The sequence below is a fragment of the Trichechus manatus genome, unplaced genomic scaffold (assembly GCF_000243295.1).
Source record: "Trichechus manatus latirostris isolate Lorelei unplaced genomic scaffold, TriManLat1.0 scaffold00046, whole genome shotgun sequence".
Lineage (NCBI taxonomy): Eukaryota > Metazoa > Chordata > Mammalia > Sirenia > Trichechidae > Trichechus > Trichechus manatus.
Window position 1 is genome coordinate 13,999,036 of NW_004443982.1, and position 14,289 is coordinate 14,013,324.

A 14,289-nucleotide genomic window follows, 5' to 3' on the forward strand; every position below is an offset into this window, starting at 1 on the left:
TAAAGACAAAAGCTAAGCATGACTGCACTGAAAGCTAGGAGGAGCCTGGGTGCCCATGGAACCATGGAGATATTGTGTTAGTCCTGGACTGCCTTCCCCTGAACTCTTATTATGTGAGAGAAACAAACCCCTGTTTAGTTAAACTTCTGTGGTCAGATTTCTATTTGGTGCAGCTGAATACATGCTAACTGATACAGCTGCCCACTGAAGTTTACATTTTCAAAAATTGTGAAATTTATCATGCTCAAAGTGATTGAAACTCATACGTTTGATTTAGAAATTGTTGTTAGTTGCCATCGAGTCGGCTCCAATTCATGGTGACCCCATGTACAACAGAATGGAACGTTGCCCAGTCCTGCACCATCTCCATGATCGTTGGTACAGTTGAGCCCATTGTTGTGGCCACTGTGTATTTTAAGTGCTTTCCAACCTAGGGGGCTCATCTTCCAGCACTATATTGGACAATATTCTTTTGTGATCCAGAGAGTTTCTGTTGGCTAATTTTCAGAAGTAGACCACCAGGCCTTTCTTCCTAGTTTATCTTAGTCTGGAAGCTCTGCTGAAACCTATCCACCATGGATGACCCCACTGTATTTGAAATACCAGTGGCATAGTTTCCAACAGCATCACAGCAATGCTCACGCCCCCACGGTATAGCAAACTGACAGGCAGTTGGTGGGATTTAGAAATAGAGTAAATTGAAATTCCCTGTCTGTCCCCTCCTGCATTGTGCTCCACTCTCCTCCCCAAGAGGCAACCACTGATCTGACTTGTCGTGGCAATAATTTTCCAAGTCTGCTGTCATTCCATTTAAAAATTAAAGTTTCTTGTTCTCACTTAAAAAAAAAAGTACATGGGTTTCCTCTTTCAAATCCCATTATAATGACAGTAAACTGGATTTTTTAAAAAAAGCAAAACTTTACAATGACAAAGAGATGGGTGGGGGGAGGAATTTTAGAAGCTGGAAAGCATAGTGACAAACATGGCAGTTACTGACCTAGCACACCAGAAGAGGCTGAATCTTAAATTTCTGAAGGGGGTCAGGGAGGCCAAGAAGCAAGTTTATTTCTGTTGTAAAATTCCAGAAAGAGTGAGGGTTTGGAGGCAACCGGGGTCGCTATAAGTCGGAATTGACTCGACGGCAATGGGTTTTTTATGTCTCTGAAAGTGGTATGGAAAACAAGAGGCTTCACTGAGAGGTGGTATATCAGTCAGGGCCTAGTCAGGAGGCAGAAACCACATTTGTTATTTGAACAGAAGGAATTTAAAACAGAATTGCTAACTAGATATAAATTTGTTAACTAGGTAACTGAAAGAGTAAAAAGAGAACTTTAAGGTATCATGAAGGCAGTAACTACAGGAAGTGCTTACCATCCCCAGGGCTGGGGGAACAAAGGAAAGAAGGTGGAATTATGACAACTTAAAAGCCGGGAAGTGGGGAAATGGTGGTTCAGTGATAGAATTCTCACCTTCAAGCCGGAAACCCAGGGTTGATTCCCGGCCAACGTATTGCATAGGCAGCCACCACTCATCTGTCAATGGGGGCTTTCGTGTTGCTATGATGCTGAACAGATTTCAGCAGAGCTTCCAGACTAAGACAGACTAGGAAGAAAGGCCTGGTGATCTATTTCCAAAAATTGGCCAATGAAAACTCTATGGATCACAACAGTAGGATTCACAACTGATCATGGGGATGGTGCAGGACTGGGCAATGTTTCTTTTCATTGTGCATGGGGCTGCCATGAGTTGGGGGCTTCTCAATGGCAGCTAACAACAATAGAAGCCTGGAGGAGATGCTCTACAGGGCTGAAACCCAGATCTCTGAGAAGGGGGTGCCAGCCAGCTGATGTGGGTGTCTCTGAGCTCAGACGACGGGCCTCATGGAGCTGGGACCCAGACTCCTAGGAAAGTATGCTGCTCAGCTGATGCTGGTGTCTCTGTGCTCAACTGGACATTTCAGGAACACTCTAAGGTGAAAGATAAGGCCAAAACACTGAGAAAAAAAAGGAACTTAGAGAAAACAGACTTTCCCAAAGTTATAATCTTTAATATATAATATTTTCTGAGAAATAAGGTATTGCAACAAAAAAGAAACCAAATAAAAAGGAAACACTTACAGAATAGGAAAGAGTCCTTAGAAATTAAAAATATGACACCCGTTGTCATCAAGTCGATTCCGACTCATAGTGACCCTGTAGGACAGAGTAGAATGACCCCACAGGGTTTCCAAGGAGCAGCTGGTGGATTTGAACTGCTGACCTTTTCGTTAGCAGCCGAACACTTAACCACTGCATCACCAGGGCCCCGAAAATACGATAGCAGATATAAAAAACGCAATAGAAGGATCAGAAGTTAAGGAAATCTCAAGAATGTGGAGCAATCAGACAGAAAGATAGAAAATAGGAGAGAAAAAAATGATAAAATCATTGAATCAGTCAAGAAGTCCAACATGTGAATAATATGAGCTCCAGAGAAAACACATTGAAAATGATAGAGTAGAAGTCATCAAAGAAATAAGTCAAGAAATATCTAAAATAGGCAAATGTATAGAGACTAAAGCTTATTAGTGGTTACCAAAGCAAGAGGGAGGGGGAACAGGGGAGTCATTGTTTAGGAAGCAGGGAGTATCTGCTTATGCTTATAGAAAACTTGACAATGAAAGCAAGGGATACTTCCCAATTCATTCTACGAAGCCAGCATAACCCTCACACCAAAACCAGGCAAAGAAACCACAAAAAAAGAAAATTACAGACCAATATCTCTCAAGAGTATAGATGCAAAAATTCTCAACAAAATTCTAGCCAATAAAATTCAGCATCATATAAAAAAAAATAATAATAATAAACCACAACCAAGTAGGATTCATACTAGGTATGCAAGGATGGTTCAACATTAGAAAATCAATCAATGTAATCCACCACATAAATAAAAGAAAAGAATCACATGATCATCTTAATCAATGCAGAGAAGGGATTTGACAAGGTCCAATACCCACTCATTCCTCATGAAACTCTTAATAAAATAGGTATAGAAGGGAAATTCCTCAACATAATAAAGGGCATCTGTCTTAGTCACCTAGTGCTGCTATAACAGAAATACCACAAGTGGATAGTTTTAACGAAAAGAAGTTTATTTCCTCACAGTCAAAGTAGGCTAAAAGTCCAAATTCAGGGCGTCAGCTCCAGGGGAAGGCTTTTTCTCTCTGTCAGCCTTTTTCTCTTCGCTGTTCCCCCAGACTAGGAGCTTCTCTGTGCAGGGACCCTGGTCCAAAGGACACGCTCTGCTCCCAGCACTGCTTTCTTGATGGTATGAGGTCCCCAATTCTCTGCTTGCTTCACTTTCCTTTTATCTCTTGTAAGGTAAAACTTGGTGCAGGTCACACCCTAGGGAAACTCCCTTTACATTGGATCAGGGATGTGACCTGGGTAAGGGTGGTGTTACAATCCCAACCTAATCCTCTTTAACATAAAATTACAATCACAAAATGGAGGCCAACCACACAATTCCGGGAATCATGGCCCAGCCAAATTGATTCACACATTGTTTGGGGGACATAATTCAAACCATGACAGCATCTATACAAAACCAACAGCCAAGATCATTCTTAATGGAGAGAGGCTGAAAACATTCCCCTTGAGAACAGGAACAAGACAAGGATGCCCTTTATCACCACTCCTATTTAATATTGTGCTGGAAGTCCTAGCTAGGGCAATAAGGCAAGAAAAAGAAATAGAGGGCATGCAAATTGGTAATGAAGAAGTTAAACTGTCCCTCTTTGCAGATGATATGATACGAGACATAGAAAACCGTAAAGACTCAATGAGAAAACTACTGGAACTAACAGAAAGATTCAGCAGAGCAGCAGGATACAAGATAAACACACAAAAATCAGTTGGATTCTTTTACACCAATAAAGAGAACGATGAAAAGGAAATCAGGAAAACAATACCATTTATAATAGTCACTAAAAAAATAAAATACTTAGGAATAGATCTAACCAGGGATGTAAAACACCTATACAAAGAAAACTACAAAACACTACTGCAAGAAACCAAAAGAAAGCTGCATAATGGAAAAACATCATGCTCATGGATAGGTAGACTCAACATTGTGAAAATGACAATTCTACCCAAAGCAATTTACAAATACAGTGGAATCCCGATCCAAATACCAACAAAATTCTTTAAGAGATGGGAAAACTAATCATTAACTTTATATGGAAAGGGAAGAAGCCTCGTAAATAGTAAAGCACTATTGAAGAAGAATAAAGTGGGAGGACTCACTACATGACCTCAGAACCTACTACACAGCTAACGGTAGTCAAAACAGCCTGGTACTAGTACAGCAACAGATACATTGGCCAATGGAACTGAACTGAGAACCCAAATGTAAATCTATCCACCTATGGTCACCTAATCTTCGACAAGGGCCCAAAGTCCATCAAATGGGGAAAAGACAGTCTTTTTAACAAATGTTGCTGGCAAAACTGGATGTCCATCTGCAAAAAAATGAAAAAGGACCCATACCTCACACCATACACAAAAACTAATTCAAAATGGATCAAAGACCTAAATATAAAACCCAAAACTGTAAAGAACATAGAAGAAATAATAGGATCAATGTTAGAGGCCCTAATACACGGCATTAACAGGCTACAAACCATAACTAACAACACACAAACTCCAGAAGATAAGCTAGATATCTTATGAAAGTTAAACACTTATGCTCATCAAAAGACTTCACCAAAAGAGTGAAAAGAGAACCTACAGACTGGGAAAAAAAAATTGGCTGCTACAAATCAAACAAAGTTCTAATCTCTAAAATCTACAGGAAAATCCAACACCTCCACAACAAAAAGACAAATAATCCAATTAATAATGGGCAAAGGAAATGAACAGACACTTCGCCAAAGAAGACATTCAAGCGGCTAACAGACACTTGAGGAAATATTGGCGATCACTAGCCATTAGAGAAATGCGAACCAAAACCACGGTAAGATACCATCTCACCCCAGCGTTACTGGCACAAATCAAAAAAACAGAAAATAACAAACGTTGGAGAGGCTGCAGGGAGATGGAACTCTTAGGCACTGCTGGTGGGAATGCAAAATGGTACAACCATTTGGAAAACGATACGGCACTTCCTTAGAAAGCTAGAAATAGAAATACCATATGATCTAGCAATCCCACTCCTAGGAATATATACTAGAGAAATAAAAGCCATCACACGAAGCATCTCACAATATGGATGAATCTGGAGGGCATTATGCTTAGTGAAATAAGTCAATCACAAAAGGACAAATATTGTATGAGACCTCTACTGTATAACTCATGTAAAAGTTCACACACAAAAAGAAACAGTCTTTGTTGGTTACAAGGGATGGGAGGAGTGGGGGGGAACTAAATAGATAAGTGGTAACTTTGATGAAGGGTAAGACAGTACACATTACTGGGGAAGCCAGCACAGCTTGTACAAGGAAAGGTCATAGAAGCTCCATAGACACTTCCAAACTCCCTGAGGGACTGAATTGCCGGGCAGAGGGCTGTGTGGATCATGGTCTCGGGGAATATCTAGCTCAGTTGGCATAACACAGTTTATAAAGACAATGTTCTACATTCTACCTTGGCGAGTAGCGTCTGGGGTCTTAAAAGCCTGTGAGCAGCCATCTAAGATACTCCACTGGTCTCACCCCTTCAGAAGCAAGTGCAAATGAAGAAAACTGAAGACTCAAGGGAAAGATCAGTCCAAAGGACTAATGGACCACAACTACCACGGCCTCCACCAGACTGAGTTCAGTACAACTAGATGGTGCCTGGCTACCACCACTGACTGCTCTGACAGGGATCACAATAGAGGGTCCTGGACAGAGCTGGAGAAAAATGTAGGACAAAATTCTAACTCACAAAAAAAGACCAGACTTACTGGCCTAACAGAGACTGGAGAAACCCTGAGAGTATGGCCCCCGGAAACACTTTTAACTCAGTAATGAAGTCACTCCTGAGGTTCACCCTTTAGCCAAAGATTAGACAGGTCCATAAAACAAAATGAGACTAAATGGGCACATCAGCCCAAGGGCAAGTACTAGAAGACAGGAGGGGACAGGAAAGATGGTAATAGGGAACCCAAGGTCATGAAGGGAGAGTGTTGACATGTCTTGAGGTTGTTAACCAATGTCATAAAACAATATGTGTACTGTTTAATGAAAAGCTAGTTTGTTCTGTAAACCTTCATCTAAAGTACAATAAGAAAATAATAAAATAAAATAAAAAAACTTGACAATGAAAATGGGCCATGATTGCACCACATGATTAGTGTAATTGATGTCACTGAGTTGTGTATGTAAAAAGGTTGAATTGGCAAATGTTCTGTTATATATATATTTTGCAACAATAACAAAAAAATGTACCAGACTTGAAGGACATCAGTTTCCAGATTGAAAAGGCCCACTGAGAGTCCAGTACAATGACTAAGAAAAGACCTGTACCGAGGCACATAATCATAAAATGTTAGAACACAGGGAATAAAGAAGAGATCCTGTGAGCTGCAGGGAAAATAGATTAGTTGCAAAAGATCATGTATCAGAATGGGTTTGGGCTTCTCAACAATATTTGGAACCCAGAAGACAATGGAGCAATGCCTTCAAAATATTAAGGAAAATGATTTCCAATCTAGAATTCTATACCTGCACTTAATGTGAGGTTAGGTTAAAGACATTTTCAGATACGCAAGGTCTCAAAAAATTTACCTCCGATGCACCTCATTCTCAGAAACTATTGGAGGAGCTACTGCATTAAAACAAGGGAGAGAACTAAGAAAAGGAAAAACAGGGGAACCAGGAAACGGGATGTAACTCTAGAGAGAGATAGTAGGAACTCTCAGGATGATAGTGAAAGGAGATCCCAAGACAGCTGTTGAGCACCAGGAGTAGAAAGCAACCAATAGAGACTGGAGCAGGTCAGCCAGGAAAGAGTTCTTCAAGAAGATGAAATTGATGGAATACTGGATAAATCTGAACATATTGAAAGGAGATTTAGACAGTAAAGGAAGATTTAGGGGATGAATTAACTATAAGAATATAGAAAAATATGCAATTCGAAAACTAGACAACTTTTAATTCCAGGAATAAGAAAAGGTTGCACAATAAAGGAAAAGTAATCATGGAGTACTACACAGCTTAGCCATGAATTACATTTACATAATCATAATCATGTAAAGACTGAATATTGGATTAGACAAAATTATGATGTAACTATGTTGAGAGGCTTCTGGAATGGCCCGTGTGGCTGTGTGTAGTAAGCAAGGGGTGGTGGTGGTGGGGATAGATTAGTGAGAGAGCAAATATCTTAATTTTCCAAAATGGGACATCAGTAGATAATGCCTACACTGAACAAATCAAGTTATCACTGTAAGCATGTTATTTAGTGATCTGAAGAGAAATACCAAAAGAAACAGTTAAGAGAGAAGCAAATAAATTGTTGCTTTTGGGGAGTGGGAAATGGAGGTGAAGAGGTACAGTACTGTTCCTTTTTCATTATTAGCCCTGTAGAACTGTTTGACTCTTTAGATGTTTGAATAACATTGGTAAAAATCAAAACTAAATTTAAAACATAAGACACCAAAAATATAATAATTAAAAGGAAAAAAAGAGGCAATTATTGACTCCAAGGAAAAGAAAAGTTATTCAAGAAAGGAAAGCTACACTAAGTGTGCTCAGCTGTGAATAATAGGTACATAATGTGCTAAGTATCTTCTCTTCACCCCTCCAGATCCATGCCACCTTTTCCACCTGCTTCATGTCCAGGAGATGAACCTCTATGGACTCCATAAATGGGCTTTGGTGACCTTTCCCTTCCAGGTGGCTTCTACTCACAGGGAGCATTATCAGGAGATGAGAGGAAAGGAGGAGGATGGGTATGTATTTCTCTGGCTCTCTTCCTAGCATGGTTATCTCAGGCTGGCTGCATCCCTTGGCCAACAGTTACAGCTACTGTCAGACAGTCCTCACTACGTAGCTCTTTGTCTCCAAGTTCTTGGGGACCTAGGGGAGATAATGAGCCCCCACTCTTTTACCAGTTCTGTTCCTTGTGGTTTCCCTACACCTTGCCCATCAATATCAGTATTTCCTTTATTGATCTATCATCATATTACCCAGTTTGAGTAGGACCCTGACTGCTACACACAACCATGATCATATAAACAATGAATATTGACTTAACTGAAATTCATGGTATATTGGGAAGGTGAGAAGAAATACGTGTATATTTGAATAAGATGCATGGAAGGGAGCTAAATTCTCATTTTCTACAAGAAGAAGTAAATAAGTAATATATAAAACCAAAAAGTTAAGAAATATGAGTATATTATGGAAGTAAATATCAGAAGAAAAGCAAAAAAACTTGAGGAAAAGAACTTTTTTATTTATTATTTGAATATTTGAGTAATACCTTCTAAAATTATGATTTTTGCACTGTTGTTCAAGATCAGTTAGTAGGTTCTGAAGTCAAAGATGTGGCAGTCTGCTTCTGTAAAGATTTGTAGCCTTTGAAACCCCATAGGGCAGTTCTACTCGTCCTAAAGGGTTGCTATGAGTCAGAATCAACTCGATGGCAATGGTTTTTTTTTTTTTTTTTAGTGAAGTCAATTTAGTGGGTGTCAATCAATTTTTAAAAAATTAATTAGAACAGAACAGAAATTATCAGTGTGCATCACAAGTAGTGGGGGTAAATACTGTTTTGTTAAGCTTCTGTTCGGTTTTGTGTGTGATATGATAAAAAATATATTTTTTACTATGGGTTGGATGTGTGTATATATGTGACATAAGATGTATTTGTTACTGTGAATTGGGCTCAAAACCTTGAAAGTCACCATTTTAAAAGATAGAATGGTGGCTGAAGACAGGGCAGTGAAGTAAATATCCTAACCAAATGGGGTTAAAACCCACTGTCGTCGAGTCAATTCTGACTCATAGCAACCCTATAGGACAGAGTAGAACTGCCCCATAGAGTTTCCAAGGAGTGCCTCGTGGATTCGAACTGCCAACTTTTTTGGTTAGCAGCCATAGCTCTTAACTACTACACCACCAGGGTTTCCAAATGGGGCTAAAGGACTATGTTATTCTCTGTGGATGCAGTTAAATTTCGAATGACTGACAAGAGTAATAATTCACTGCCCTGGTGTGAGGCTCTGCCAGGTGGACAATTCCACACACGTATATTCACCCTGTGCATTATAATGTTTGTGGCTTGCCAGCTAAAAAAGAAATAAACCCATGCTGGTGGGAATGTAAAATGGTACAACCACTTTGGAAATCGATTCGGTGCTTCCTTAAAAAGCTAGAAATAGAAGTACCATAGGATCCAGCAATCCCACTCCTTGGAATATACCCTAGAGAAATAAGAGCCATCACACGAGTAGATATATGCATACCCATGCTCATTGCAGCACTGTTCACAATAGCAAAAAGATGGAAACAACCTAGGTGCCCATCAACAGATGAGTGGATAAACAAATCATGGTACGTACACACAGTGGAATACTACACAACAATAAAGAACGATGAGGAATCCGCGAAACATCTCACAACAAAGATGAATCTGGAAGGCATTATGCTGACTGAAATTAGGCATTTTGACATGGTGTTAATCGAAGAGCATAGAATTCTTCGGGGGAAGGGTTAGAGAGACAGGAAACACGGCCTTCAGAAGCGTATAGACCTAGATGGAGGATATGTTGAGAAACAACAGCTTTACATTTTGATATTTTTGTTTAATAAAGGTTTCTATGATTTTGTAGCAATACTTTTTGACTTACCCTAGTATAACAGAACAAAACGTCGCCTGGGCCTGAGCCGTCTTCATGATTGTTGGTATGCTTGAGTCCATTGTTTTGGCTATTGTATCAATCCATCTCATTGAGGGTTTCCCTCATTTTCACCGACCCTTTACTTTACCAAATATGATGTCCTTTCCTAACTATTGGTCTTTTCTGATGATGTGTCCAAAGTAAGCAAGCCAAAATCTCACGATCCTTGCTTCTAAGGAACGCTCTGGTTGTATTTCTTCTAAGACTGACTTGTTCCTTTTTCTGGCATCAAAGTGACATCTTTGGAGATGATAAACATAAAAACAGAAATGAATATACACATAAGAAATCACTTTTTTTTTAAGTGACATCTTTGCTTTTTATCACATTGAAGAGGTCTTTTGCAGCAGATTTACCCAATGCAATGCATTGTTTGATTTCTTGACTGCTGCTTCCATGAACTGACTACAACTAGTTGAGTTTCCCATTGCTGAGATGCTCCCAGACCAAGGGAAGACTGATGCATCACAAGGACCTTCCAGAGAAACTCCCAGACCAAGGGAAGATTGATGACATGGACCTTCCTCCAGAGTCGACAGAGAAAGTGTTCCCCTGGAGCTGATGCCCTGAATTTGGACTTCTAGCCTACTGGACTGTGATAGAATAAACTTCTCTTTGTTAAAGCCATCCACTTGTGTTATTTCTGTTATAGCAGCACTAGATGACTAAAACAGTGCCTCATGATCACAAGATGGTTGCAGCAACTCCAGGCATTACATCCTCACCAAATAGCTTTGAGAGGTAGGAAAAAAAGGGGAATGTTTCCAAGATTCCCTGCAGATTTCCCTTCACATTTCATTGGCCAGGTCTGGATCACATACCCATGCCTAAACTGATCACAGACAGGAGGAATAAAATTACTCTGATTGTCTGGGAGTGAGAGGAGCACCTTCCCTGAGCACAACGGCTATGGAAGGCGATTCCCAAACAAAATGGGGGCTGTAAGGAAAAAGTAGGAGAAATGGATTTGTATAGTTATTCAACAGTGCCTGCTATATTTGGTAATTCCGAACTACTACAAATGTAAAACCGTGCTGGAAATGTTTAAAAAGAGATAAAGGTGGCGGAGAGGGGGATCCCTTAGCCTGTTTTGCTGATTCCTTCATAGGATAATTTCCAACTTTTGACATGGAAACCCTTACCTGCTGTTTTAAGCTCTTTCCATTTACCTACCTCCTTTCCTTCCAGACAGCTGGTTACTGGCTACTGAAACTTGGACTCTAGCCTAGTTTTACAGTTCAGGTTAAATTATTCATTGCAAATACTAAACAGTCTGTGTTATGGAGGAATAAACTCGACCCTGACTTGATAGGTGTCCATGTTTTGTAGCCTCACTCTATCCAATGTACCACCACGATCCATATCAGCTATGCAGAAACTTCCCCTCTTTCATTATGCTTGCTGTCCCTCCCACCTACTCTTCCTTAGAACTGATGACTTTGTACAAAGAGGGAAAGAAAGTAATATCCTTTTAAAGCCTTGTGCTAGGCATCTCACATGGCTCTTTTATTTGATTTTTCACAAGATCCATATGAAGTAGACATTATCATTCAAGGCCCAGAGATGTGAAATAATTTAACTCCAAATCACACAGTTGGTAAGTTGTGGATTTGGAATTCAGACCCAAGCCTGTATCTTCCAAAGCTCACATCCCAGAACAGCAGGCAGAAGTTTTCCAGCATCTTCTCTCTCCACTTTTGTACATCCCCATCTTAGCCTCCCCTTGACAGGATGCAAAGAGAATAAATCTGGAGTCAGAGCACCTGGCCTCAGACCCCAGTGTTTTCATGTAGTAACTGTGTGATGTTGGGCAGGGCAGGTCACCTCACCTTTGCAAGTCTTCATCCCCTACTTGTAACATGGGGCTAATGATAACACGTACCTTGTAGCGTTGCTGTGAAAATTAAATGAGGTAGTAGATCTGAATTCTCTTTATAAATTCCCAACACAATGTGAATGTGATAAGTCATAATTATAGATGGATTTATTATTTACCTGCATAACAAGATATTAAAATGGGATTCTTCCCAATGTTGTTTTGCACCAAATACAATAGATATCATATTCCAAAATGAATATGGACGGGTCCACACAGGCAGACTATGAAAAACATGCTCTAGGACTGACTCTCAAATGCCTTCAAAATGTTTGAGTATAAAGGCATCAGGAGAGGGCAGGGGGAAAGGGGATTTGTGAAGAGACTTCTTTGGAGAGGGCTATTGCCATGCTGGAGTTCCTGGCTGGCACACACTGTTAAGCACTGGGCTACTAACCAAAAGAATGGTGGTCAAATCCACCCAGAGGCGCCTTGGAAGACAGACCTGGCTATCTGCTTCTGAAAGGTCACAGCCATGAAAACTACGGAGCACAGTTCTCCTCTGACACATATGGGGCCGCCATGAGTCAAAATCTACTGGATGCAACTGGTCCGAGTTTTTTGTTTGTTTTATTGGCATGCTATGAGTATCCCCCACTCCAAGGGGGAGTGACGGCGGCTGCCATCTAACCCCAAGAAGGGCATCAAGTGGACCCCTTAAACAGTTTGCTGTGTGTTCCCTGTGGTTGGGGAGCCAGGACAGGAGCTTGAGTTGAGACAGCCTGTGGCAAGAGGAGAGAGGAGCTGCCCTGGAATCAGCCTGCACTCCCAGACATGATCCAGGCAAAGGCCCAGGTGTGCTTCCTTTGGAGTACATGTGAGCCTCAGGAGGAAAGAAGAGCCAGGCTGGAGCTTTTTTTTTAAAACCTTCTTGGAAATATAAGATATATATGTAAACGTGTACAAATAACAGGCTTACAACTTGATAAATTTTCACAAATTGAACATCCCAATGAAACCAGAACGTTAATTACTAGCATCCCAGAAGGCCCCTGCACCCGTTTCTAACTACTACTACCCCTCAAGGGTAACCACTCTCCTGACCTCTAAAAGCATAGACTCATTTTGCCTCTTGGTGTTCTTTATATAAATGGAATCAAATAGTATGTACCTTTTAGTGCCTGGCTTCATTCTCTAAATGTTATATTTGTGTCCATCCACATTGTTCTATGTAGTTGTAGATAGTTTATTCTCACTACTGTATTGCATTCCATTGTGTGAATATTCCAAAATTTATTTGTCTATTCTACAATTGATGGACATGTGGGTAGTTTCCAATTTGAGACAATCATGAATAATGCTGCTATGGACATTCTAGCACATGTCTTTTGGTGAACATATGTACACATTTCTCTTGCAGATATACCCATTGCCGTCAAGTCGATTCCGACTCATAGCAACCCTATAAATATATGTATATATATAAGAGTGAGATATCAGGGGTGTAGGGGAGGTGTTTGTAAAAGCTGGCGCAGTTTTAAGTCTTGCCCAATAGGCCTTGTTGGAGACAGTATGGACTCAACAATAACAATGAGTGCCACTCCACTCTCTCACCCCAGCCCAAGAACCAGGGGCCAGGAGAGTGGCAGCTAGAAAAATAGGGTATGTGGCCCGCATCATGAGAGCTGAAGCCAAAGGGGCCCAGCAAAGGAGCCTCCCATGAGCCCCAGGGAAAAAGCCATGTGCCCAGGAACACAGTCTGATGTACAGAAACATTCTAATCTAGCCCAGTGTCGGTGCTTTCTCAACTTGACTGTGGTGCAGGGCTGCTGCTGAAGAGGCTAGCATTTGAGCTCCAGATGTGGACACTTGGTTTTCATTAAAACAATTCCATTATTTGGCTGTGTGATCTTGGGAAAGTCATTTTGCCTCTCTTTGTTGCTGTTAGTTGTTGTTGAGTTGGCCCCTGACTCACGGAGACCTCAAGCACAATGAAACACTGCCCAGTCCTGCATCATCTGCACTATCAGTTGCAGATCAGACCACTGTGATCCATAGAGTTTTCATTGGCTGATTTTCAGAAGTAGATCATCATGCCTTTCTTCCTAGTCTGTCTTAGTTTGGAAGCTCCTCTAAAAGAAAAAATATAGAAGAAAAAATAGGGACAATGCTAGGAGCCTTAATACATGGCATAAACACAATATGAACCATAAGGAACAGTGCACAAGCACCAGAAGAGAGACTAGATAACTGGGAGCTCCTAAAAATCAAACACTTATGCTCATCAAAAAACTTCACTGAAAGAGTCAAAAGACAACCTACAGACTGGGAAAAAAATTTTGGCTAAGATAAATCTGACCAGCATCTAATCTCTAAAATCTACAAGATACTGTAAAACCTCAACAACCAAAAGACAAATAACCCAATTAAAAAACGGGCAAAGGATATGAACAGGCACTTCGCCAAAGAAGATATTCAGGCAGCTAACAGACACATGAAGAAATGCTCACGATCATTAGCCATGAGAGAAATGCAGATCAAAACTACAATGAGATATCATCTCACCCCAACAAGGCTAGCATTAATCCAAAAAACACAAAATAATAAATGCT